Genomic DNA, 27321 nt, shown 5'->3' on the forward strand with positions numbered 1-27321 from the left:
TTCAATCACCAGTCTCAGCACTTTGTGAATGCTTCAGAACATGTACTGTTCTTGTTTAATTTCTTTTAGGTTTTATTTCTAACCAAACAGACCTACTGAGATCAAAGATTTGTTTGCTGAGGCAACCTAGTGACCATTTCAGCATATAAGCATCCAGGCAAATAAGCACCCATATCAATATATTAACATACAAAACACTAATCATAACATCAAAGACTCCTAAAAACTTACTAGAAACAATTACAACTTGTTCCTATAATCATTGCAATTTATACACTTATAAGAGGATTGCTTTTAAACTGCCACAAGCCTTTGAAAGTTGAAAAGCTGAAAACAGGGAATTTGCATGTTAAAAATGAGTTGCACACCAGGGTCTTATAAATTCCTTCTATTATAATTACAGAATGCCAACACATTCATTCTGCAACCTGAAACACCTGCTGTACTAGAGAACTGGGCTCTTAGCTAAAAAGAGTTGAGCTGCCCTTCCTGCACAGCTTTCTGATTGCTGCCCAAGTGAAAAAAGTTGGAATGTGCTGAAATATAAGGAAGGTTTTCTCCTACATACTGAACTGCGATAGTACTGAATATGTTTCACAGGCAAACTTCTTTGCAACAACTTTTTAATGTAATGGGAAATTACTTTCAGTCTAAAATATAACTTCTGCAAATTCCCATAGGATGCTGTCTTATCAAGTATTATATTCCTTCTGTAATTATAATAATACTTAGCACATATATACCAGTAAGACTTTTCATCTTCAAAGTACCTTACAAACACTGACTAATTCATTAGACAGTTTCAGTGCTGTGTGATTGAATCTATTGATTTTTTTTTAATAATAATAACTGTCTGTGGTTCAGCACATTTTAAGCAGACCAAAACATTACTCTTTTCATTCAAATGTGCTGGATTTTGCTTCACTGATGATACTTGTTATTTTAGTACTTTGTTAAGAAGTGTGATAGTCATACAGTGCTAAAGATAAATTCTGATATCTCTACCACACAATGCAGCTGCCTATTAAAACTGGAGATCAAGATAGATGTGCACCGTAGGTTATAAATGCATGTTAAAAACCTGGAATTTGGCTAAACTGTGTAGGAAGTGAGTTGTAGCTTCACTGTGTTCTATTCATTTCTTTGCACTTGGCATTGGCTGTACTGCTGTTCATTAAGCACCTACCCTTGCCTTGAGCCCTGCTGGGATTTTCGTACTACAAAGATTAATTGGCTTGGATCACAAAACAATGTCAAATAGAAGATGGTAAAATAAATAAATATAATAATGTTTCTTCCTTCAATTTGTATCTCATCATTCCAGATCACATTGCCTTGATTTGTGTTCGCGTTCTGTCTCCTACAGTGCCATTACTTCTAATGAAATGGTGTCAGCTGGCATGAAGTTGTAATTCGATGTTATTTTGTAGTTGCATGTGTATAATTTTGTTAGCTTGTTTAGCAATACATTGTTATTTTGGAAAGCAATTAGCTGAACAAATGTGTGGAATTGTACATGTAGCGGATTTGGTCACCTGGGAGCTGTTTTTCTCACTATATCCAAGATAAGATGAGTGGAATAAATTGGCACATTTCTAAGAAGAAAATAAGTTTTAGAATTTGCTATCAGAACATGTTACTGGTCAATGAGTTGACATGGAAGCGCATGCTGTATTTCCTTTCAGCTGTAATAATACAGTGAAATCTTTGAGAAGATAATTTTTCCCAGATCTTTTAGAAGAGCATAGGAATGTCAGCCTGACTTCCAGTTCAGTAGAAGCTATAGGCACCTTAGTCAGCCACGCACTGCATACAGAATGATCTCAGGGACATTTTCAATCCCAAAAGAGGTATCGTATAGCTCCTATGCCATGTAGTTCCTATTGAAAATGAATCTCAGCAGGGCACATAGCTCCCTATTTGCCTTCAGTACTCTCCATAATACTTTCACTAGCTAAGCAGACATGTGTGCATATGTGTGTGTATGTATATATATATATATATATATATATATATATATGACATACTTATAATAGAATCATAGAATCCTCAGAGTTGGAAGGGACCTTTAAAGATCATCTAGTCCAGCTCCCCTGCAATGAACAGGGACATCCACAGTTACATCAGATTGCTCAGAGCCTGGTCCAGGATTACGTTGCTCTGTTGTTGCAGTGAAATCACAGTTCATCTTTGAGTTAAATTTTGAATTAAGAAATTGGTTATTTAAAATCACGCAATACAGCATTTTCAAAGTGAATAGCTATGAAATAATTATTTAGTGTCTGAAATTAATTCTCTTTCATCCAGAATCACCAATTTCTGTCTGTAGTTTTTATACCTACATTTCACCAGTACTAGGACAAATCAGAAAAACGAAAAACAGTTAATTAGTGCCCCTTTTTACAAGCTCTGATGCAAGCTGGCTGCTAATGGCATGTGTCATTATCCCATTCTGTTCTTTTTAAAGGAAACTTTTACAGCTATAATTAAATTTAAAAGACATGCTCTTTTTGTTGTAATACTTATGTCAAACTTTTATCATGTTTCAAAAAGAGTTTCAATTCAATTTACAGAATTTAAGAGATGTCCTAGACATAGTAACTGAAATTTAAGAGAGATTTTAGGAATTGTACTTTGTACAGAAATAAGAATCTCTTCAAAAAGCTGCAAAATATGAGTAATTCAAATAAGACCTTGTAGAAGGTATTAATGCATGAATTCATTGCAGTGTACTTGAGAAGCATTCATGGCTCACACCATTCTGCACCAGGTCTGGTAAACCTCTAGAGCCAGAGATAGGAGCTCCTTTACAGCCTAGGAGGGGTGTGGTATTAACTACAAATCTTTCCTTGGGACCGAACGAGATTTTAAAAAATGGAAAAGAATAGACACTGTGTAAAAACTGCAGTTGCACAGACTGATAACCACATTCATATAACAGACGTTTTTATAGATATTATTTGAGCCATTTATGTGAAATGTATGGATACCGTATGTTTAGTGGCATTGTTAAAACAGGGTGCCTGTACAAATATTTAGCTGTGGGAATTATAAAATCATAAGGCGATTAAGTTAGCTAGTTGTGAAATTCCAATATTGCTTTTTAAATGACTTCAGGATATAGGAGGTGCTAAGGTTATTATCTGTTATCAGGAATACAGCGGAATTGTACGACTGGATAATAACTAAACAACTGACACAATGTAAAATTACATTATCAGTGTGTTAAAACAAAATTGCGCCCTAAAGGAGTCTACATGCCAGCTCAGAGCTGCAGTGTAATTATGCTTAACTCTGATAATTAAAATACAACGGAGATCAACAGAATCATTTTCATTAAGAAAATTATTAATGATGGTGGTATAACAGTAATTGATTGCAGAGCACCACAGGATAACTCTGTGCAGGAAAACCAACATCTTTGAGTCTATGGCTGGGACCGGTTGGTCGTGTTGCACAATGCCAAGGCCGCTCCCGGCACGGTGGGAGCTGGCAGCTACGTGGTGTGCTGGGCCTGGCAGCTGGTGGCTGATGAAGGCACATGGCTGGGAGCTGGCAGCAGGATGGGGCAGAATGGGGTCGGAGATGGGATGAGCTGACCGCAGCTCACCTGCCTCGGAGCTCCCTGTCATTCCGTGTCGCATTAGGCGCTGTTTGGTTTTGTATTTACATGAGTGATTTACTGATGTTATTTCCTTTGCTGCCTGGCCTCACTGAGTAGTTTATGCCTTCGTTATTACTGTGATGATTCAGGAGGAGAAAAAAACGTCCTCACTCCAGTGTGGTTCCCAAGTGAGATGGGAGCGAATAATTCCAGGGGCTGGAGCTGTTAATTGCCCCAGTGGTATTACCACATGATAGCAATGCCATAAAAGGCCTCCATCTCTTCGCAAGTGAAATCAGCCAGGGCCCATGGAGAGACCATAACGAAGTTCTGGCAGTGGAGGATGTTGCCTAAGGACAAGAAGCGAGTGGTTTCATTTTCTCACATAAATAGGGGGAAAATATTGTGTGGACCACTTTCCCATGAGCTCAAGACTGGGTGCTTACTCTAACAGATGTTGCTTTTGAAAGCTGCCCAAAAATGTCCATTCTCCAATCACAATAGAGAATGAGCCTGCTAGGGTGGATTTACGGGATGAGATTAGTTGAAATGACAGCTGCCCACGCTGAAAGTGTGTCATGCAGCTAATTTATAAAAGGAAATGAGAGGCAAGGCAGCAAGAGAGAGGAAAGAGCAGGAGCTGGGCTCTGCAGCACTGGGCACCCAGCTCTGCCAGCACTGCCTGCCCATGCCCTGCTCCAGTGCTGACAAAATCAGGCAGTAAATACCTACATAAAACTGCTTGAGTACTGCACTAGTGTGGGATGAGTTATTTGGCTAATGGCATTGAAGATACAAATGCTGTGAGAAGGTTACATGAGATTTCTAGTAAGAATCGGAGGTCATTTTTAATTAATATTACTCATTTAAGGTACTCAGTCTATTTTTTTAACATGTAAGAAAAGTCAGTTGTTATAACAGGATTTAAAATTTTTTCTTTAGTGAAACAGAATTACTTTTCTTTATTGTTCTGTGAGGTCCTTGATAGAATTTTCTCCCAGTGAATGAGCTAGCAAATACTTTTTCTTTGGTGCAACTTAAGACAATGTAATGGTACATTGCTCTGCAGACATATAATGTCAGGAACCCTAATGAGACACAGGTCAGACATTATAAGATGTTTAAACACTGCAACATTAAAACATGAGTATATTTCGTTTTGGGTCAGGGAACAAATTGTTTAATAGGCCAAAGGATAACTTGGAGCATACATTTCAGATTGCAGGGGGCTTTTTTCCACATTACAAAAAGCAAATTCTGTGAATTTCATTAGTCTGTTCCACACAAATGGTCAGAAAATAGCAATATCTACTGGAAGACTGCTAGTTCCCATGGGTGCCTCCATTAGCTGAAGAACCTGCTGAAGCCTTTGGCGGTGCTACAGATATTTTTTGTTCTTTCATTGTATCAACTGACTCCATGGAAAATCTGAGTACTTACTGAAATGCACGCAAGGCATATCCTAGTATCAAAAGTCCATGGAAGAGCTTGCTTTACTTTCCTTTTTCCACGGCACTGAAAAATTGTAAAATATTTCTCAAGAAAAATATGACTGTGTGTATAATGGTAACATAAAATAATATCTCTACAGGGGCAATATACCCTCACAGACACTAGAATAAAGTCGCATACAAGCATACATGAAGGCATAACTGCTAGGCAAGTAGATGGCACTGCTGATGCTTGGTTTCACAGGGGTGTTATGAAGGCAAGATGTCTAATGAAACTACTGCAGACAACTCTATTGCAAATCAGTTCTGCTACTTTCCTTCTTGGCCACACAAGGAGAAAAGGTTTTGTCCCCATGCCTGGTGAAATTTCTTGCTGGCTGATGACAGCCACAGTGCTGTGGACTCAATTCAGACATGAAAAGGAACAATCCCAGTCTTGAAGAATTCACAAAGCAGAATTGTATTTTTTCCTTACTTTTATTTTATACTTTTGCAAATAGAGCCTATAAAAAATGGGAGATTACCTGTGGTAGGGAGTTTTGCAGTCAAGGTCTTGCATGTGGTTTTAATAATCTACACAAATAAGGTTATTTTGCCCATCTTCACTGAATTTGTATTTATGTCATAGTATACAATGAATTATTACATGACCTCTAAATTCTAAGCATGTAGATAGTAAAGGGAAGATCACAGGAAATGCAGAGGTATGGCTATATTTCCATCTTTAAATGAAAATTCCTTTTTTCATTATTAGTGCATTTCATTCACATAACAGACAAGTGATATTTTTAGGTTGTTCTCCTTTATGCACTATATATGCATTTGTTTTTTTGGTTTTTTCTTCCTTATGCTCTTGTCACTTACTATGTAGCTTGTTTCATAACTTGAAATTTGAATTCCTTGTCAATTGAGGAGGCGAGGAAGTAGGTAGAACACTGACAAGATTTGTAGAGAATGACATATTTTGGACTGAAGCTGTAAAAAGCTGTAAAGAAAGTCTAACGCTCACCTACGAGAACATGTTAGGGATAGAAACGACCCCAGTCTGTACTTCACACTGGAACCTTGTGAAAAGAAATATTGCTTCAAGTATTCAGACCCACTGGCAAAAACAAATACAAGCATCATGTAGAGATTATTTTTTCCAGGATACGTATTTGCGCCTCATTTTTCTAAGTCAATTGCAGTAGAATCAGTCACTTACAAATCATTTTGAGAAAAATGTTGTCATTATTTTCAGGATATGACAGAGATGCTAAATGTGTTTTATTTCCTTTTAAATTAAATTATTTTTTCAATCTATTATTGTAAATAAATATTGAGGATTGCATTGAACTAAAGCCTCATGACCCCTGTGGCTCGTGGTAATGTTACCTCTGTCATCTTCCCTGCAAAGCAAAAGGGAAGGAAAAAAAGCCCCCAAATTTGCTGAGCCACACATTTCAAGTTGTCGACAACCCCATCCACGAGAAAACAGAAGAAAATATATATGCACTCTGTCCTGTCAAAAGGCTTTTGCCTTATCTTGAGAGACTGTCAGGGCAGGAACATCATGGAATGGACAGGAGTCTATTAAATTAATAAGCTGCTGGATGGTGTCTGGAGAGTTATGATGCTCCATAAATCCAGTTTGATCATGGTGGACAAGGTTTAAATCTGCAGACTTCTAATACACATCCAGGTCCTGGATTGGATTTGAAGTTTTGTGCTGGAGACACAGAGATAGTCCTGCAGCTTGTGAATTAAGATTTATCATTTTTTCATACTGCTTTTTTTTCACTTCTTGACAAAAATGAAAACACCTTAGGGATCCTGGCAAATGTTACTGCTTGAAATGAAAGAGCTGTTGTCAAGGTGAAACCATGACCTAGAAGCCTAAAATCAAACCTTGGTCACTCTTTTCAGGCAGCTCCATTGGTGCTACGCATAAAAATGTCTGTATGGAAGGAAACAAGTCTGGATTTATCTGCATCCTGCTTTGTAGCGGTTCTTGTCAAAATCTTCCCATTCTGCATTTGCGGTACGAGACGCACTAATGGTGGCAGATGTGCCATGTGAAAACAAAAGCTCAAAACATCTAGAAATATATTCTTCCCAGTTATAGGTGGCTGTGTGTGTAACTTACAATTTGAGCTGAAGTTTCTATACTTTTACCTCTGAATGTGTTAAGCCTGATGGTAACAATTAAGGAAAGATTCTGTTATACCACTCCAAGCACAGCTCCCAGGAGATCTGTGCCCCAGTGCCTGTGCTGGCTGTAGAGCCAAACTGCCCAGAATACAATCCTAAAATCATGTTTGATGTCCTTTGTTTCTAGCTGCTTACAAGCGGGACTTTTATTAGGACACAAAAGAAGGAATGCAAGTGTCTCTCAGCCCCTTAATTGACCTACAAGACCATGATTTCTTTGTAGGTCCCTAAGCTCATATTCTTGTGACTCTGGAGACTGGCAGGTGATTGCTGTGCTCACTAAGAGCAACGACAGTGCTGGCATTTCTCACATCTCCAACACCCTAACCATGTATTGGATTTTATCTAGTTTATTTATTGAAAGTGCTTTGCATCTGTTTTACTTTTAAAAGCAACCTGTGCTCATTTTTTTCCTCATTGTTAATGTAGGAGCCTAAAGATACTTATTGACATTAGAGAAAGATAGAAACTATGTGTATGTTTAAGGAAATGGATAGCTCCTGTTGCAATACCAAGGACGCTGAGATATGTTTTATGCTTAGAAATAATGGTTTCAGAACTGAAAACGATTAAAAAAACTCTTCTGGTGTGCAGGTTAAACAGAAATTGCAATGAACATGTAACATCAGTCACATTACTAGGTACATCTCCCTCCACTGTCTTCCAGAAATTACCCAAGATTTGTAGCCAGAGATCTTCTTTGAATGAATCCTGACCTCTCCATTGATCCAGAAGATCAGTCTGTGCACTCACTCATCCAGAGATCAATGTTAGCATTTCTCTCCTTCCCTCACTGTATTCCAGGGCTGCTCCCTACAGGAGGCAGAGGCCTGAGGGAGCAGGGCTCCACCGTGGGGCATTATGGGTCAGGGGCCTTCAGTGCACCTCACATCTTTTATTCTTAATTCAGTGGCAATTTCACCCTGGTATTAGGGTCAGGTTATGAAGTATGTGTAGTAAAACAGAGGAGAGAGGGTAGAGGTTAGGGAAAGAACAACATAGTGCAAAATGTTGGGACCCCTGATGCAGTGCCCATTCTAAAAAATGTAGGATGTTTCCACTGCTTTGCTTCTGCCCTTCTCCTGCTGGGGCATTTCTCAGCCTTCCCACTATCTTAGTCTTTCCTAAAGAGAACTGAGGAAAGCATCAAGAAGTTGCAACCAGTGTATGTTTAATATTTAAGGAATGAACCCAGTTACCATTAACCTGGAGAGAACGTAGCAGCTTTCTCACAGCGTAATTTCTGTAACAAAAAGAAGAAGAAAAAAAAACAGAAAAGCTGGTCTAGGTTTGATTTTTTTTTCCTTGTTTCAGTTTCACTCCTTCAGGATGGAGGGCAATGTGATGCTGACAAACAGAAATGCATGCTACAGTGTGCCAGAATGGTGATATCTGAAGCAAGTTGTGATGTTGAAGCAGATTTAGTAGATATGTTCTGTGAATGAATCATGACACACATTACTGAAGTGGTTGGTGGCCTGCAGAACCAAGGGTTGCTGCTGGAGCAGAAATTGCCTGTAAATTTCCTGCAGTAGTATCATAGTACATGCATATACAAAAAATAACTGGTCTTACTTAAAGTGTTTTGTTCAAACCACAGAAAGTTCTGGAATCTATGCAACTTGCATAGGCAACTTCAGCTGTTCTGAACAATTACACCTTCACAGGTTAATAATCTTTGACAGAAAATATTATGTATTTTGAAAACTGTAGAAGACAGAGTATGTGCTAGCTAACGTTGTTAAGCACTCAAGAAAGCGCTAGTATTAGCTTTATAAATTATAGGAGAACACTGGTTTTTCAATACACTGGTGAATGTGGAAGATGACAGGGACAAATTTACATTTTAGGGAGTGCAAACCAGCGTAAAAAGAATATTGAAAACTTGGATTGTATTAGAAACACTAGATGAGATGTATATTCAGACAATCAGATGCCTTTGTAACAGCTGAAACTAATTTAAAAAATTAAAGTACATAGTAACACACAGTTCTCTGTATTTTGGTGAACAGTGTTCTTTTTTTTAACAGTGATGATATAGTAACACACAAATTGGAAATTTGCTTTTTCAATTGAATATATAAAAATAAAGTGGTAGAAGCATACTGTTGAACAGTAAGGACAGTACACATATTATTCAAGATCTGAACAGATGAAAGACATTCTTGAGAAAACCAAAGATCGCAGCATTAACAGGAATTGACTGGTATGCCCTAATGTTGGACTCTGAAACTGTGATGAGGTATTGGTTTTTGTCTGCTAGGTGAAACAAATCTTCAGAAATGTTGGAACAGAAGCATTCGAGACACAGGGAAGACAATTGTGTCTTTGGCCAGCCAGAATGTTTGCTGTTACTGTATACACAATTGAACTTAAAGTACAAGATGAGAAGAAATTGTTTTACAGTAGGGAAATGAGACAGTGGCCTCAAGTGATCACTGTGTATCTTCTATTAATAAACTGTTATTTTAAATATGAAGAAGCTTGCTTTTATGGTGGCTGCACGTGCATTTTAATGGATTTAAATTATGAGAGGTTTAAATGCATTTTCAAGTTACAATTAAATGAAAATTTAAAATAAGACTGACAGATTGCTAAGGCTAAGCTAGTTTTCTGATTAAGGTTCAATTAAATTATATTTATCGTTGGAGCAAATGAAGTATAAAATCACAAACAATGATATTTTTCAGTGGCTTACTTTAGTGGAAAGTGTAGTCTCAAGTATGACTTCAAGACTTTTATCTTCCATTCCCTCATAAAGTAGAAATTAATTAGGGCTAAATAAGAGTTGGCTATATGTCAGAACCCCATCCGTAGAGTCTTTCGTGGACCAGTGGTCCAGCAGCAATTTACTAAGTAAGCTGTTTTGTGATGCAGAGTATTATGTATTTTATTTGGTTTTAACTAGATAAATTAGGGGGAAAGTTGAACTTTCAATAGTAGTTTAAAGAATGAACAGGTTTTGTTGCTTTCTTGTAACCCACTTTTGACTCTGCGCTAACTTAGAAGATCTGCTGGCATCAACTAAATACAGTTCATTCTCTTTCATGTACTTTCTATGTAAATCTGTGAATGTCCCAAGCTCTGCAGCGACTCGAGATGAGAGTAATGTTTTTGCACATGCAAGCTATTTCTCATTTACATCCACTGGACCATTACATGTGAAACATGGCAGTTGTCTGGCTTGCCACAATGTGATCATGTGCTTCGTATATGTATAGTACTGCTGTCTTTCTGATATACTTCCTATAATTCCTTATTTACTTTCCCTTCATTTTGTCCTACAGAAATGTGTGTAACAGATACACCATTTTGCATTCTGTTTCTTTGGTTGGAACTTAAATAATCTAGGACTTAATATAACAAATTAATTAATTTCAGAAATTAAGCAATTTGACTCTTTTTTGTATATTTAATTGCAGGTCCACAGTTTACTAAAAATTTGACCATTCCTGTCCTTTACAAAATTACTCCTAAATGATTTTAAGGAGGAAAAATAATTTCAGATCTCTTACACCTAAAAAAATCTATAATATATTCAGCTAAGAGATTCCAAAAATGTGATGAGCTGATACATGACCTTCTTCTCTTTAAGAACACATGCACATGTTCAGCAAAGCAAAGCATGTTCCCAGCATTAGCACTTGGCTTTTTGTTGTGTTGCTAATTATTGCAAAGTCTAAACTAGTGAATAGATCCATGCTCAAAAGTTTGATTGTTCAGAGAGATTTGAGTTTCTAATTCTGAAGTGTGTCTAAAAGCAGACATTGGTAAGCACTTTCCTTAACAAGAGCGTTTTGTTTAGCTACGGTTAAACTCATACGTGAAAAACTGAAGAGATGAGCCTTAGGCTGAAGATATAGAAGAAAATTCTTAAGTTCTGGACTGCTATTTCTGTGTGTCAGTTCTGTGTGGCTGTATCATGGCCGTTGTCTCGTCTCCGAGGTGTTAGTTTTAAAGAAGAATCAATAGCAGCTGGTTAGCAGAGGTTTCATTTGAGCACACTAACCCGACGGACTACCATTAATATCCAGCAGCATCCATTATTTTTATGCAGTTTCTTTACCATCTTTTTTCTGGAGGAAGTTTGGGTCAATTTTCAAACTGGCAGATTCCTACCACTATTACTAAAAACCAACAGACTATATTTTTTAACAGTAACTCTGAACCTAATTCCCTGTTTTGGGAATGGTCCTATCAGATTTTAGCTATATGTCATGAATCAAACAGCTGATTTATCAAACATACAAAGTAACAAAGTTGTCTTTGATTCACGCTGCAATGAATTATTTAGCTTTAGCCTCTCCCAAAATAAGCTAGTAGAGGCATGTGTCCAGCTGAGCACAATGAGAAAGTTTGTTGTTCCTGTTCTTGTTGCAAGTATTCATTTTCATATGGCATCTATGGTGAATGTGTGTTAATATTTGTTAAGCTAGAGAGTTTTGTAGAATACTGTAAATGGAGAACACCAAAGAAAAAGCTCTACTCTGAGGAATAAGAATTCTGTTTTACTTAGGAAAAAAATCTGGTATTTCTTTGATATTGTTAGAACCAACTGATATTTTTAAACTCAATATTCTTGTAGGATTATATTATTTTGCTTTATTTTGACACAACAAAACTGTTATTTCTATGGAAAATATGACTTTTTCGGTAGCAACGAATCAGATTAATTATACATACATAATTAACGCAGGGAACAGTTGTGCAGATTTTGAGATACTTCTGATATTTCCTGATAGAGGATTTGTTTGTTGCATTTTCCGTTTTTGCATCATAGTCACTTATCTTCATTGTCATCTACTGGTACATAACCAATGTAGTAGTCATTCTTTTTACTTCTCTCCTCATTTTCCTGCTGCAGAGAAAATCAGGTGCATAGAGGAAATGCCCAAAAACAGGCTGAACCAAATCTCTGAGTAGTCCTTCCTTGCCTGTGTAACGTATAATAATTAAAAGAACTCAAAGGTGCTTAACTCTGCCCTTGATAGATGGGATAAAACTGCCACAAGACAGGGTAAGTCATCAGCAGGGACTTACAAATTCCCTGTCATCTCTTCATTGCAGATCCTAAATATTGCGTTATCAGTGGGCTCTTTGGCAAATTAAAACACTAGAGAGAAGCAGTGCAGGACTTTACGTAGAGTTCAGAAGATGAAAAGGAAAAGCCGGAAGTAATTAAGTGCCAGCATGTTGTTAATATGTGGCTCGTTTAATTGCATTTGCCTTTGTTCCCTTTTGAAAATGAATGCATCATTCTCTCTTTTTCAGAGTTTATAGAGCGATCTGCATCTGATAGTCTAGCACTTGACAACACATAGCCAGACTGATAAATAAAATTTACTGACCAGTAGAATGTATATTGCATACAAAATTTTTGTATTCTCTTCTCAGAATATTTAATATAAGGGAAACTAATAGTACACAAGAAAGTGTTTTATAGTACTGTTCATATTTGAGGAGCCCACATAGTGAATGCATAATTTATGGCATTCATGGCTGATATGCAGAAGAGCTTTCTTGAGTGGAAATGTTTTTAAATGCTTTTCAGCATGTGCAGTAACAGTATGCATCCTTTTAAGGCATGAGGTAAGAAGCAAACACTGTGGGCCTTCTTATTTAGGAAAGATTTAGATGCTCGGCATGTCTCTTTACATCCATCACTATTAAGAGTCAAAGAGAATAAAGGATTATTTGGAAGTGTATTGATGGATTGTTGAAATGTAACTACTCAGTCAGCCAGGCTTTTGATAACTGTTCTGTATACTTGAAGTTGGAGGTGCTGACATGTACCACGGCTGTATCTTATTAGGTTTGTGTAAGAAAAGTGGGAATTTTTCTGATTGTATTTGGTGGTCTCTTTTTTCATTTTTCCCTTCCTTTAGGGGATTTTAGTATAAAATACTTACTTATCACATGGACAACTCATTGGGAGATGCTTTGAATTTGAAAACACTCCAGTCATTAGCTGGAGAGGTAGTTTAAAATCAGGTGGAAACAACTTTGATGTAGACTTGTCTTTGTTGTATCATGAAGAAACTAATACCTGAATTACTACCAGCAAGTTTCGGTATTTCATTTACATGAAAATGAGGTATAGCTCTGTATTTTGATCTTAATTTGTACTCCCACAGAAGGCAATAGCATTTAGATTTGGGAAGAGGTTTTAAATCTTGGCTTGGCACCTTTTTGCAGAATTGTACCCTCTCCTATTTTTGTCCAAACTTAAGGTGTTACTAAATTTTGCAATTGAAACAGATTGCAAATACCTGTTTTTCTTGGAGAAAGGCAAATGCATAAAGGCAACCAAAGGAAGTGAACATAGTATTATTCTAAATTGTCATATTTTTGTAGTTCTCTCTAATGCTTCTCAGGTCTCTCTCTGCTGGTGATATAGTTTCAATAGATACACTAAGGAAAGTGCCAAGACCAGCTTTGACAGGGTTTTCTTTTTTTTTTTTATTTCCTCCTCTTTCTCTTTTAATCCCTGTGGGGCTCTGTGATTTTTCATAGCTGGACTAAAGTTGTGTCAACGGGAGACTTGCACCATAAAGACTGAAATGTTAAAGAAAGCTACAAGGAACAGCTTTGAGGCAAGGTTTCAAGCTTTGTCATCACGCTTGAAGAATTTTCTGTTTAATGTACTGTAATGCAGTATTCAATGGGGACAAGTTTAATTGAGTTTTACACAACCCAGTTGGGAGTAGCGCTGCAAGGTAGGTGATGTCTAGGTTTTTAATCTTCCACTCCAGAGAGGCTTGTTGACGAAGTGGTTCTTTCTCTTTGTAAGAAAAAAGGGAAGCATGAGAAATGATACATCCGTGGATAAAACCAATTGGCAACCCCCAAAGGAATGAGGGCGATAAGGCGAATCCAGCACTTGTAAGAAATAAAAGAATCCAACTGTTCATTTAAATGAGAAACAACACATGTGATTGAGGAGGCAGGGAGGCTGGGCGCTGGAGTGGGGAGGAAGGGACTAACAAACAGAGCAGCTGGTGTCAGAGTTAGGCGTCCAGGACAAACAAGCTTGGGTTTGTTATGCGGATTACCAAAGAGATAGTTAACGATGTGTGTTTTTTAAAGCAAAAGGAGAGTCAAGCAGTTCTTATAACAGAGGTGGATAAAGTAGCAGGAGGGAGGATGCTGCTGTTAGGCAAGCCCTACTTAAAGAATTGCTATTCCTTCCCCGAGGCCTAACAGCGGTTCTCTATCAAACAGTGTAAAAATAGCACTGGACCCTGTCAAAGAGAAAATAATACCTTCTGTGTAAGCCGTAGTGTATTAAACTGTAGTCCTGTTCAAGTTACTTCTGCTAGAAGTTAAGCAGCAGAAAGGATAAAAGTGTTCAATCAATATACTGGGAAATCATCTCCCTGCTCTGGCTCTCTATCACTGCTAAAATAAAAACCAGTTAGCTGTCCCTAAAATCACTGTCTGATCGTCATTAAAAATTCTCTTGCCAATAGTCTACAATTACGTATTCTAGCATATTTCACTTTTCACCCGTAAAGAGCTACTGATATTGTTTAACTTGTTTTCTCAGAAGATATTTAAGAGATTTAACCTGGTATGCAACAGAAACAGGGTTGGTTTGTTTGTTTTGTTGTTTAATGCTCACACTGGTATATTTGTTCAGAGGGATTTTCCCCTCTCTGGAGTCCCTCATGGGAGGGGATGCAAGGTTAGTCAGCAAGAGTTTTCAGGTTTCCTCTGCCTTCTTAACATGAAGTCTCTAATTTTGCTTCATCAGGACCAAGAGAATTAACACATTGCCTTTTCTGTAAAATTCTGTAAAGTAGTGGTGAGGCATGATGTACTCCCAGGCAAGGTTTTCACCTCAAGAGAGGCTGCGAGGTGGGAAGAGCTGAGCCAGAACCCCTTTGCCCACCTCTCCATCCCGCTGTGCCCACCTAGCCTCTGCAGCCCAGAAGCACACAGATTTGTGGGTCTCAAACCAGCTCCAGCAGCAAGTTTAACCCAAAGAACTGTCAACAAGGTGACAGTACCCCCTTCATCGTGCAGATACAGCCGCTTTAACACCCACCCTAGGGGAGGTGTTAACCATAGCTGGCTGCTAGTCTGGCCTACTGGTGGGCTGAGAGCAGGGTTTGAATTTCATACCGGCATGGAAAGCCTCAGTAACCAGCGAGTGTGTGGGAGGGCTGGATTTCACCCACAGAACACATACAGTGAGACAAATCGAACGCTGCAGCAGAATATAAGGATTTTACATCGAGCTTCTTCCCAAGGTACCACCAGAATCCCAGCTAAATTTATAAATACAGTACACATGCAAAGTTTATAGCTGAGCAAATAATTCACAATGAATAATTTATCTGACAAATTTAGCCTTTTTTTCTGCTCATGAAATATCCATGAACAGATCTGTCATTTGTAACTGCAACCTTTACAGTGCATAAGTACGAGGGGGAGGGTTAATTTAATTTCCCTGTGTAGTTTGGTGTAAAAAAGTAATTCCCAGTTATTAATCATATTAGCATTTTAAATAGTCCAAAAGTAGGCTTTGAAGTTCAGCCATCAGCTAAGCGAAGGGGCCGCAGGAGACTGTAGGTGTTCTTACCTTGCTACAGATCCTGTTGTCCAGAAACATTTTTTCATAGGCTAAGTTTCATCACATGAATTTTTACTTTTGCAGCCTCTCTGTTCATCATAGAAAAACTTAGAAATGTCTCTTCTTTGATCGTAGTGAATATTCTGAGCAATAATATCCAGTGAAGCACAGCTTTCAGATTAAAAACTGAATTGGGAGAGCCTGGGAGGATGAGGCTGCATCCTCAGCTTTCATTAATAATAATGCGTATTTTGAAGGATTTTGCAGTATGTCTCCATTGAAACACATAGAATATATCCTCATTGTTATAGCCTGATGGAAACATCCCTTTGTCTATCTGCATGGGCTGAAAAAACTGGGAGAAATGAGTTGCGTATTTGATACGGCCTTAGCAAAATTTGAAGCGGCACTTTCAAAGTGAACTGCATGTGCTTGAATAAGCTAAAAGCCTGACGTTTTCTTAGGCAAACAGTTTGAAAATACAGCATTAGCAGACACACTTTCTAAAGATTCCTAGATTTTGTATTTTTTTCAGTATCTGCTCTTCTTTTTATTCTAATAATTTCTCTACAGTCAATCAAAATCATCACTATTTACTGTGGACTAAATCTTCATGAGTTTAACTAGCTTCGGTTAAGTTGTCATGTTATTCTTTACTGACTTACTAAAATTACATGTAGGCATTTTAACTGTTTATAACCTTTCAATTTATTGAATTTCTCCCATGATTCCAAAGTTCTCCCAAAACTGTTTAATGTTTGCAAAATTTTATCTTTATGTATATAAAACTTTAATCTCAAATGGAATGTTTAAGAAATAGGCAGAAACATCAGAAAATTTTGAGCTGTTGAGAAACATTAAGTGGGAGCTAATGTAACCAAACAAATGCATTTGTGCTTCATTTAACATGTTTAAGGGTAATATATATTTTGTGAGGTTCTCGCAGGTTTAATATAGGACTCTGATCACAGTAACAGCTTCAATGAAAATATCTGTCTGGTCAATGGATCCATTTGTTGACTGCATTCAAAATGGAATCTGTAAGCTTTGTTGGGGACAAAAAGGGTGTCTTTCATTTCTGATAGTACAGCAGAATTCAATACAACTAAGAAAGGGTGAACTGGATTTTACATACATGTATCCTCATCAGAATACTTTAATAAATGCTAAGCAGTTCTGTATCAGTACAAACATACTGAGGGCACTGAATGCCTTCAACAGCTGTCATTAAAGAAAGACCTAATTTGGTCCTCAGAAACACTCTAGCTGGTGATGAGTGATATAGAAAAAAAAACAGCTTGACTTTTGGTGCCAGAATGAGTTTACAGAACTGTTATGTCTTCTAAATGGATTCACTGAACATAGAAATAATTGAGATGTCATGAAAAGCCCAGCTTCAATTTATAATAGACCATGACGACACATAATAAAAATAAATAATTCAGTAATTCCTTATTTAGTATTACATAACAACAAAAAAAAAGTCTTTAAGACATTCAAAAACAAATCCCACTGCAATCAGCTGAACACTGTAGGAAAAAATAAGGAATTTTGGCATCTCTCCATTCTCAAGACATTCTCAAGACAGTTTTGTTTGCTCAGATGAAAAATAGATGTAAGATACTCTGCTTGCCTTCTTTACAGAGCTGTTCCAAGCAAAAAATACTGAATGTTCTTATGTTCTCTGTGAAGGATGTATTCATAGATTTGCGAAAATGTTGATGTAGGTAGAACAGAATAGAATAAAAGTATTTGTTGCAGCAGGTCCTCTGGAATAATCCCAGCTAAGGAGAGTGAGAGCACATCTATTTTTTCACCCACCCAAATTCATTGAAGAAAACAGTGCTCAGTCACAGTCCTACAGTTCCACATTTAGTCCAAACAGTAGACTGTGACAAGTCTCTTGACATAATTCTGACCTCTAGCCTTCTCAGTGTCTAATTTGTAAATAGCTTTGCTATTTCACAGCTGAGAATGGAAAAAGATCAGAGAATATGGAATTTTCTGAGTACCACCTTACTGCACATCTTTGTTCCCCTCACAGAAGAATGAATTCATTTATGATTGCATGTTTGGTGGATTTTTTTTAGGAAACTAAAAACAGGTAATTATGGGAACTACTCATACAGAAAACTGAAGCATTCTGTAGAGCATTCATGTATTTCCTTTTGGCCTTCAATTACATTAAAGTAGAATATTTCAGTGAAGCACACATCTGTAGCCTTCATACAGACATACAGACCAACATTTATCGTGGATCTCAATCTCTAATTACTTTTTTTAGGTAGTAACAAGTCCCAGTAATATTCTGAACTTTCATTCTTCTGCATGCTAGAGTTTTGTATCCAGTCATGGCAATCACATCCATGCCTGAAAAAGCTGGGGTTCTTAGCTGATACTTTTTGATGTGCTGTTAGTGGCCTTCTGAACTTCACGTCTGGCACTTGTGGTGTAGAGACTGGTTCTGTACACAGTACCGTGGGAAGGAGTCTTGTTTTTTTTGTGACTTACTGGACATGGAGCAATTAGAAGAGTAAAAAATGGCAACAGTTGTGAACCTAAGTAAATGAGAGAGAAGAGTGTTGTTGGTAGCAGGTTGAACGGAGGTGCCTGGTAAATGAAGGTAAGGAGTTATGCTTCATCACATTGGACTAGTGTCAGGAGCATGACATGAAAGAGAAGATTAAGAGGGTACTACAGGGACCACTGAATGTTGAAGTCATAGATGATTCTAGGGAGGAAAATAAGCATTCTGCATGAACCTTGCACTGGGGGAATAAGCGTGTGATTTAGTAATGTATGTTATTTCAAATGATTTCAAGCTTCTGTTTCAATGGCAAAAATAATAATAATGATAACTCATGAGAGCAGCACAAATGAGAGCTAAATACCTATGCAGCTGCAAGAATTTTTATTGTTTTTTCTTTCTAAAAAAAATGACAGTAAAATAATATATTAAGATAACATAATTGGGAAGGAATCAGCAGGGCTTAAATGCAATCAGATCTATATAGGAGGAATGTGGAAGCTGTTACAAACACATGAAAGCATCACCCAGGAGCACAGACTGTGGAGATGAATACATGCATGGAAAGAATAAGAAAGTGAGAATTTATCTTTCTTTCATAGATGATAACATCACCGCAGCCATTACTAATAACATAATACGTAATCATGAATATCTATAAATTTGCTATAAATATATGATAAGTATTTGTTCTATCTTTATAATTAATTTCTGATATTGTCTTGATGCAGCGGGAAACAATTTCTAAGAATAAACTCTCAAGATTCGTACTTGTAAATATTAACTGTAAAGCCTAGTAATGAGCTCATCCATTCAAGTTATTCATTATTTCACTGCTGATCAAGTGAAGAGGAGAAGACAAAGGGAGTATTTTACTATTACTTCACATGAAATTTTATTTTGGCATTAGAGATTTTGGAGCTTTGTAATTGCTTTCTGGAAAAACATTACCTTATTTTTTCCCACCTAGTTTCTAAATTTAATATTGAACTTGCAAAATCCCTTCATTTTCCAATTTTATTGCATTTCTAGAAATGCTTCCTTGAGATTGCCCCCTCTATTATTAATTTTTGTCAAAAATTAAAAAGCTAGAGAGCTCTAGAGAGCTTCACCTCTGTTTCACCAGAATTTAGGAAAAATAGTTAAAATGCAAGATCACGCAGTGATTTAGACTCCTAAGTGATAGCTTATTATTTTGAAAAGAAATTAAAAGTATTCTGTCAAGTTTGAATTATTTTTCAAGAGATTGTTGTTGTTTTTTTAAGAGTGATAAGTATTCTATGGAAACTAATATAGGATCTTGAAATTTTGGGGGTACAACCCAATTCTGTTAATGAGATGTGTTGAATTACAAGGAATTAGTGACTCCCAGGAAACAATAATGGAAAATACGGGTGCGTTAATCAGTCTATTCTGTCTTTCTTTCACCAAGGAAAAAAGAAAAAGAGAAAAAAAGAAAAAAGCAAGCATGCAAGCAAGCATCATACTTTCTCTGATATTAAAATCTATGGGAATTTGATGAGATAAAAGAAATGTTAAATGAACATTCTTCCTCTAAACAGACATGTCGAGAAAGGCAATTTTAGTAGTACAGCAGTGTAGCATTTTGTTTTTTCTGCAATAAAGCCATCAGATCAATAAAAAATTATGTAGCAGATTATTATTACACTGTGCTCACCATAGCTCTAATCGTAAATAATACAGCAGTTATCCTGGTTATATTAATTATAATTAGAATGCAGATAATGCAGACGGTCTTTTATTACTAGAGCCAAATCAATTTTCCAGTGTTATTCAATGCAAGGTCACACAAAGTTGTTGAAGCTCTTAGACTTCTTATGAAATGACCTGCATATGTAAGAGAGGGTTTGGCTCAGCTGTGTAAGACACATTGACTGGGAAGTGCATTGAAATAATTACAGCCATGAACTCTTGCATATAATGGCAGAATTTCATTTTATAAAGTAAGCATAGCTGTAATCCAGGCTCCTTTATGGTGGGGAGCCTCATAAATCTTTCAGAGAACACCAAGTCTTTCTCTTATTTGTAAAGCAGAAATCAAAATGAATTCGTTTCAGTAGTTATTCTTTCCATCTGTACTGTTGTGTTAAATATATGGAATGCGTTCATGTTGTGTATTAATATGAAAAAAATTTAAAAGAAGAAAATATTTAACAGAGATTTTGCTTCACTATTTCAGCAGAGGCAGTTTTAAAGTTCACTAGTTTAGGCTCCGGGGCTCTCCTAGATCACTTAAAGCTTTTATCATCTTTCGGATTGCGCTGGCTTAATGTATTTGTCTTCTATCTATATGGCTTCAGTTTAACTCAGACTCGCAGAAGAGCTGATATGTTTAAAATGTGCCTGTCTGTCCTGGAGCTGATGAGCAGATTAGTAGGACACTGCCCGATAATCATCTCTGAGGTGCACTGGATTCATAAGCGTAGATGACACATGGCAGAGAGAGGGAAAGATCTTGAAGAGTGAATTTTAGTTTTGTGCGCTTCCTCTTTAAGTATGTATACAGATGGGCAGTAGATATCCTATGCACCGTGTTCTTGCATTACAGAATTCACTTTTCTTCTTTTTGTTCTATCTGTCATGTGCAGAAGAGCTTCCACAGAAACAAAGCAAACGGCAGTCAACAGAGTGGAGGCTGCAAGTAGGATGTGGTTAGTGAGAGGTGCAATGCTAGGAGCAATTTAAAGAATAGAGGTTTTGTTGCTGTTAGATAGCTTACCCCTTTGTTTTGCTTTGTTACTCAATGGAACAGATGCTGTAGAAAAAAAAAAGGAATAGCCCTGCACAGAAAAATGTGCATTAGTTTGAAGACAGAACTGATACTTACATCTTTAATATTCCTCTACAAACTGTGCTGTCAGGTGTATTTGCAAATTTGTTTTTAAATCAGTGAGAGTTTGGCATGTCTCTGAGCATAGCTGCCCAGGGAAGCTCATATATTGTGTATTTGGTCTCAAATCTGCCCTCTGAGTCCTGAAGTCTAGTGTGATGGCATTTTAAAAGGAGTCTCTGACCACTTTTTGATTTTTAGCTTGTCATAAATCCTATTATTGGCACTACCTGAGCTTGAGTAATCAATTCATTTGAATCAAAAAGCTTTCTTCTAACAATAATGAAGGAAAGAGACAAAGCCATTTGGCAGGAAAATGAATCTTAAGTACACACACTGGAAATGTTTAGACTTTGTTCTAGATAAATGTAGCATGTATTTTGATAGTATATCACAGCGTTCAGCTTATATAAGGTGAATGGGTTTTATGTGCAAGAGAAATGTGAGAGAAATGGAGAAGAGGGCAATGGGGAACCTTGGTTTAAAGGGCTTTAAGGCTTTACTCAAATATTGGTGATTTGTACTTTCAAAGAAACTTACTCCAAAGGTAAATTGAAACTAAAAAGAAATGAATGCTCTTCAGAGATATTTTCATGGTATATATAATTTTATACCTGTGATACTTCTCATGGACATATCAGTTCTGCATGAGTTGATTTAATATTATCTAGAGATAAGTCGATCTGCCTGAGCCCCACATGCCTCTTTATTTTGGTGGCAGTAATTTAATCAGGGTTTCCCATAAGCCTCCCATTCTCTACAAAAATGCTGCTGAGTTGGTTTGGTTTTGTGCCATAAATATAATAATGAAATTACTTGCGGGTTCAGGGCATCACTTCCCAAGTTTGAGGTGTAAGATAAAACAAGGAAACAGTGGTGCAAAATCGATTTTAGTTTACCCCTTTCACAGAAGTTACTGCTTCATTTTGCCCATTAAAAGAACCCAGAATACTTTTCGTTCTTTTCTTCTAAGTTGCTTGTTTTTATATAAAGGAAGAAGACTTACACTTCTGAAAAGTTTGTGTTAAAACCAAGCAGTACAAAGGTACATTATATGATCTCTTGGTGTACAACTTTTTCTTTGCTTTGCTTAAAAAATTCTGGAGCTCATGGTATATATTCTTGTGAGGGTTTTTTTTAAGGCACTCTATCTCAGAGGTAGCATGGGTATCAGGGGAGGCAGGGATTGCTATGGTAAGTACCCCTGCTTCAAATAATAGGATTTGGGAATTATTTTCAGTCCAAAACATAAGGGAAAAAAATGTCTAAAAGTGACCTTGTCGTCTGAATTAACTTCCATGAGATTCCACTTTAAAACGATATGCCCAGTATTATCATTTTACTGCCAAAAACTGGGAACACTTCCAAATTTTGACTTACAAATTATTGTACTTCCAACTGAAAAAAAAAAAGGAAGCTTTTTGAAGTACTTCTTTTTGTTGAATACTGTAATAGATGGCTCTGTAAAATCCTGCGTAAATGGCCAAGACCGCAAGTTCGAGCTGCCCCCAAGGCAGTCTTATCTTACACACAGGCTTTTAGAAGATTTTTGTTTTGTTCTTGAATGTGTGTAGTTTATGTGTTTCATCAGCAGATGCCTAGCTTTCTGCCTGACTCCACACCCCCATGTCAATACCACTCAGGTTCATGAGGGGAGTTAGCCGCAGGATTTGCACTGCACTGAAGAAGAAAGATTATCTGTGGTGTGGGGCGGGGGGGCTGGCATTGTGCACGTCTCTGAAGTAAAGACTGCAGGAAACAACGGAGGGGGCATAACTTTTCAATATACAATGGTGTTCCAAAGTTAATACAGCACGCTGGAATTGAGCGAAATGCTTTATTAGCTGGTGAACGTTTTTCTTTGCATCTTGTAACTAAACTGTTGTCCTTCTTCACGTGCATTCAGCAGCAGCAGGGTGGGTTTGCAATCAGCTGCACAGACCACTGCTATAAGTGCACTTGATCGTGTCTCCAGCAAATAGATTTAGAAAATATCCTTCCTGCTGGACAGACCCTCGTGCAGGGATTACCCGCAGCGATGTGGTGCGTCCTCCTACACCCAGGTGGCCTTGCATGCCTCTGATCTGTGCTGGCTTTCACTGCCACTGTTTCGGGAACGGCCTTTCTGCCTCCTGATCACAACATGAAGCGAAAAGTACCATCTGGACACTGCATGCTAAAAAGTCAAAGATCTGGAGGCTGTATTATGCCCAAAAGGACATTTTCTTGTCAGCTGAGCTGCTATGTACTTTAGCCTGTCACTGATAACTAACAAAATTACAGTATGGTAATTTTAATTGGAAGCGCTCCATCCTTATCCCCCAGGTTCTCCCGCTGTCCCCGTGGCAGTCTCCATCAGCAGCGGTGCTGTGTGGCCGCAGCCCCGCAGGATGGCGAGCGGCTGTGCCCCGCCACGGCCTCATCCCACCACGGCCTCTGCCTGCTGGTGCTGTGGAGCCGGCCAGCCGTGCTGCGTGCCGGCTTAGCGCGGCGTGTCCCCTCTGTAATGCCTTAATTCTGGTGCTTTATGCTCACCTGGGGTCCCACAGACCGACTGGACAATTAGGGTTGTAGAAAGAAACAGGCAGTCCCCCCAGCTCTGCTGGGCGTTGGAAAGCTGATGATACAGGCCGGGAAAGGAAGCACTGCAGGGCTGGATGGAGAAGGTGAACCGTCCCCTATCTGAAAGCTGCCACTGAGAATATTTAGGACATTTCGGACATTGTCCTTCTTGAGGAGGCAGAGAGGCAGCAAGATTCTCTCTGGTGAAATATGAATAGCATCAGTGGCTGCCAGCGTGCTGAGGGGGGGGCTGCTTTTAGAGGGCAAAATCAGGGTAAGGACAGGAGAGTGGGGAGAGGAGAGGGAAATGGGCGCATGTGATCTGAAGGACCGCACTTCCTTTTAAATATATACATAAAGATTGATGTTGTTTTGCTTATATTTATTTGTCTGTATGTTATCTGAGTGGTACACAGTGTGGGGAATGTTACTGTTTTTTCCTTTTATCTGAATGACTCAGAAAAGTAAAAAATGCAGCTTGTAATCTTGGCTTGTGGCCTGGCAGAGTAGAAAGCGGCGGGAGCCAAACTCCTGGTCACCTGAACCTCCTCGGGAGGAGGTTGGGATATACATTCTGAACTGGGAAATAAATTCTGTTTTGTGAATTCCCCAAAATAGAATGAATCTGCATATGGACTTAGATATACAAACAGTACTGAAGTACGCATTCTCTTTAAAGAGAATGTGAATATCTGCAGTGTTAGTGCCAGATTGTAAACACAACATTCATATTTTCCAGTTACAATTATGTGGAGGTGAACCCACAGTGTCATTGTCCATTTTCACCGTATCTTGGCTCAAAAGTGTTACGGTCCAACACCAAAAGTTAGTTGGTGCAATATCAACTAGATTTTGATTAAGCTTTTAATGGAAAGATACATATATGCATTCTAAAGATAAACGATTGTCAGTTCTTATCACCTTAAACATTATCTTTAAATATACCAAAAATAGAAACTGTGAATAGAAACAGGCATCATTTTCACTTCAGTCTAAAAACGGGGCTGGAATTGTCACTGAGAGAACAGCACGGGAGAAGGAGAATGACATGGAATGTGCATGGCCTATAGACTGGATGCAGAAGTTATCCTGAATTTTCACTGTGTTATGTCAAAGGCCATCCTTCTGTAACAGATGTTAAAAGAAATGCTTTGTCTAAAAATCAGAAATATTAAAAACAAACAAGGTCAAAATTCATCTGCGCAATATGCAGCTAAATTTATGAAAATAAGTTATGAACAAAATAAGTTTATGAACATAAATTACTAATCTTGTGACTAATTTTATTTTTCAGTTTCAGAATTTAACTAGATTAGTTTATTTTTGTTGCTGCATTTGATTATGCTTTTCTAATAGGAAAATGGTGAGCCCAATTTATTGTTCTCATCTGGATCATCATTTGTGTGCTTTGTCAAAATATGTGAGTATAGGTTTTCAAAAGCAGCAGAACAGACTAAGTTAAAAGTATTCAGACTGCCCTTTAGCTGAGAAAAATCAGTGTAGAGAAGTGTGAACTGCTTCTTTTTTCTACTGGAGAACCCCAGGTGCATTTCCCTGCAGAGAAAGCAAGTCACCTGAGCTGTAAGGCTGGGCATGGGGATCTCACGCAGATCTCTAGTGGGGTGGCTTTCGTACAGCTTTGTTTCTTAGCTGCTACCTCGAGAAGCCTTGCTCAGAGGCAGTGGCACTGAAAAGGTTAAAGGCAAGCACTGGTGAAACTGCATACCTCATGGATTTTGCATCTGTCTGCATCATTAGAGTCACGTCAAAATAATAGCCTGCACCTAATGAAAAAAAAACTGGACACCAGATGTTGCAGAGATGCCAGGATGGAGCAGCTGCCCTGTGCCTGGGTGGCTCTGCCAGCGGGAGCATCCCCTGCTATGGTGCTCACCGAGGTGCCTCGGCTCTTCCCACCATCGCCTCCAGGAAAAGAAGGAAGTTTTAGATTCCCAGAGGCCAAACTCTTCCATTTGGAGCAAATCTTCAAAACAGCAGCTGAACAATGGCTGTGTGCAGCGGGAAGAGCGTCTCCGGCACAGCCTGTCTAATCCCCAGCACACTCCATTGTCGAGTGCTCCCAGCCTGAAAGACGAAAGGCTCTTCCATTCCCTGTCTTGAAGCATCCTCTGCCCCAAAAGAAGGAGACATTTTATCACAAGTGATATTTTTCCGACAACTTTACAAAAGGGATATTTGATTTTTTTTAACAATGCCTTGCTATCTATGTTTATTTTAGCCTAGTCACAGTCCTGTTACAACTTTTTTATCAGACCTTGAAAACTGAGTAGAAAAGTAGATTACTGCCTTTTCCTTCCACTTTTGGAAAGCTGGAATCCAATCTAACTCAAAACATAAAATATACTTTTGTTAGCAGAAGATTGCAGCAGAGGTTAGTAGCAATGTACATTTTGCAGTATATTTTCTCTGAAGGGAGAGTTCAGACTGCAGCTATTCAAACTATATAGCGTGGGAATTCAGGACAAAAATGAATTTAGTTTCCGTTTTTCCGTTCATCAGAGTTGAAGACTAAATGCAAAGTTTAGATGCAGATAAAAATTTCTCCAGGTCTGAATCTAGTATTTGGGGCTTCTTGTGCAGCTCACGGGAACAAACTCCACGTTAATTGAAAAGTCCATGTATCATTACTTGTGGGAAGTATAAATGAATGAGCACATATTTTCTTGGGATGTGAAAGTCTTAATTCTATGATAGTCATAACAGTAATTGTAACAGTACAGTAAATTTATGATAACCTTATTTAATTAGTCTGGCTAACTTGGCTTTTGTGACTTGCAGGCTGGGTCACAGAAATGTGAAGCCACTTTCTAGATATTTGTTAACTATGGTTATTAACAGTTATAACACTGAACTGGAAGTTTAGGTAAGACTGTGTACTTGTGCAGTGATTTCACCCCAAAGCAGGACTGCATCCCTAGTATTTTATTAACTGATAATTGTTTCTTGTCTCTAGATCAAATATAGGCATTTTTCTTAGGATCCTCATACTTTTTAATATATTTTTAAGCACAATTTTATTTATATTTGCAGAAAAAAAATGTTTCTCACAAGTTTTTCAGAACTTGCATCATTTTTTTTGTTACTGTTTCTGCTGCTCATTCAATGCTCAGGTGTTGCAGTGAGGACAGCACCAGCTAAAAAAAAACTGAGCTGCTGAATGCAGCAGACAGACAGCATGATTAAGCAGAGAGCATTTAATGTGTGGTATAGATTGGTCTCAGCACACCAGCAACAGCTAAATCTGTAGAAATACTGAAAGAGGAAAGGAGGTTTGGATTAGAAAGAAAAAAGGTAGACCTATGGATGCTCCCATGATGATGGAGGGTGGACCTAAAGTCTGAGTGGCACTGCAGAGAGCACAGAGTTTTTGGAAAGCATAAGTAGTGTGAGTTGAAAGCTCATCTTATGTACTGGGGAAAGGTGGTGCAGACCTCCTAGTAATGAGTGAAGGAGGAAGGGAATATTCCAGGGGACAAATATTTTGTTACGTGCAGTAGAAATGGGTAATTAGATGGGATGCAAAGGCAGGCATCATATGGA

General features: G+C 38.0%; 1 protein-coding gene across 2 annotated transcripts in view; it reads left to right on the plus strand.

Moving 5' to 3' along the window:
* ZFPM2 (zinc finger protein, FOG family member 2) overlaps window positions 1-27321 on the plus strand; it is a 309416-nt gene that overhangs the window by 202729 nt on the left and 79366 nt on the right. The window lies entirely within an intron of this gene.

This window comes from Numida meleagris, chromosome 2, assembly GCF_002078875.1.
Source record: "Numida meleagris isolate 19003 breed g44 Domestic line chromosome 2, NumMel1.0, whole genome shotgun sequence".
NCBI lineage: Eukaryota > Metazoa > Chordata > Aves > Galliformes > Numididae > Numida > Numida meleagris.